Source organism: Myotis davidii, unplaced genomic scaffold (assembly GCF_000327345.1).
Source record: "Myotis davidii unplaced genomic scaffold, ASM32734v1 scaffold305, whole genome shotgun sequence".
NCBI lineage: Eukaryota > Metazoa > Chordata > Mammalia > Chiroptera > Vespertilionidae > Myotis > Myotis davidii.
Window position 1 is genome coordinate 383,683 of NW_006295737.1, and position 1,737 is coordinate 385,419.

Genomic DNA, 1,737 nt, shown 5'->3' on the forward strand with positions numbered 1-1,737 from the left:
CCTGTGCTGGGGATGAGGTAAGGAGTCTGGAGGCTTCAAGCCTTTATTCGGTAAAGTGCTTTTAAACTTTTATTTGGTAAATAAAAGTTTGTCCTGCCCTACAGGGGTTATCTCTGATAATCTCCCATTATGGACAAGGTCTTTAATCCCAGTTCTTCCCTATAGTTGAGGGATGGGCAGACATTTCTTCTAATCCTACAGCTAAAATTATCCTCAGCTCAAAATATTCCACATACCACAAAAGCACATGTCAGGGTGACTAGCTCTGAACCTCCACAAATATATAAGTAAGAGAGAGAGATCATAAACAATAAATACTAATCTTTAATGCACTAGAGTATAATAATACTAATTTATATATATAAAGAGCCAGGGGCCGTCGTATCAGAAACAACCAAATGGATGACCAAACAGGTTGAGTGGGGTGATCAGGCTAACAGGGGGGTTAGTGGGGGACAACCAAATGACTGAGCGGGTGAGCAGGCAGGCAAGGGGGCCAGTGAGGGGTGGCCAGGCCAGCAAAGGGAGCAGTTGGGGGCAACCAGGCTGGCAGTGCAGGCAGTTCAGGTCGACCAGGCAGGCAGCTGAGCAGTTAAGAGTCAGCGGTCCTGTACTGTGAGAGGGATGTCTGACTGCCAGTTTAGGGGTCTCAGATTGGAGAGGGTGCAGGAGCTGAGAGGGGACCCCCACCACCACCTGTGCACGAATTTCATGCACTAGGCTTCTAGTATTGATAATAATTATAATAATCTCAGTTTGGACATAAATGTGCTTGTTAAAATGTCTCAGGACTTTAAGACTTCATTCTTGCATCATATGAGAGAAATGGGTGAGAGCATCTGTGGTTGAAAGGGGCCACATGCTACCCTGACAAGCTCAGGGAAGGTCTGCATGGCAGTCTTTCAAACTCAAATACCTAAAATAACCGCAAAGAACAGTCTGAAATTAAACTTTAGCTAAAAGCAGTTATGGTGGGTAGTCACCTCCTAGGCCTGTATCTTCCCTGACAAGGTCAGTCTTTACCTTAACTGAGCTTATTGTCTTTTTTCATCTATGATAACATATATTTGAAATGTCTGGTTAACTTGTAACTTCCCTGTTTTCTGGACCCTTGGGGCATACCTGAATGCTCTGGGTGCCAGGACAGATACCGCAAATCCCTTCATTGTTATTGTTATCATGTTAATTGTTGACTGTTAACTATCCTGTACCCATCTAAGTTAAAAGAAGTATGTGTCTATCATTTTACTTTTTATCCAATCCCCAAGGTTTCCCTGCTTTGTTTTCTCCCACCTCTCTAATCTATTACCGTATTTGCCGGCATATAAGACGACTGGGCGTATAAGACGACCCCCTAACATTTCCACTCAAAATACAGAGTTTGTTATATACTCGCCGTATAAGACTACCCCCTCTTCCGCACACCTTCCACACACCAAATAAAAGGTAAAACAATATCAGATTTGATTTTAACATTTTAATTTATATTCAAATGCTTATGACATGCAGGAAAACTGTCACAAGGCTGTATGTAATCAAACATATACATAAAACAGTGCAAGTTTATTACCGGTAAACATACCGGTAATTCACTAAAGAAAACACACTCTATAGACTGGTACCGTAGATGCTTCTCAGGAACACAGGCAAGCAGCCCACAACCTAGAGGGACTGTCAATGATAGAAGTAAGATAACAAATAGAGGTAGAGAGCAAGTGCCGGGCAAGTCCCTAGCAA

At 42.7% G+C, this 1,737-nt stretch overlaps 1 long non-coding RNA gene across 1 annotated transcript in view; it reads right to left on the minus strand.

Moving 5' to 3' along the window:
- LOC107184182 overlaps positions 1-1,737 on the minus strand; it is a 6,176-nt gene that overhangs the window by 2,352 nt on the left and 2,087 nt on the right. Inside the window, exon 2 of the long non-coding RNA XR_001515015.1 lies at positions 909-916. This is a non-coding gene — a long non-coding RNA (uncharacterized LOC107184182). The remainder of the gene's footprint in view (positions 1-908; positions 917-1,737) is intronic.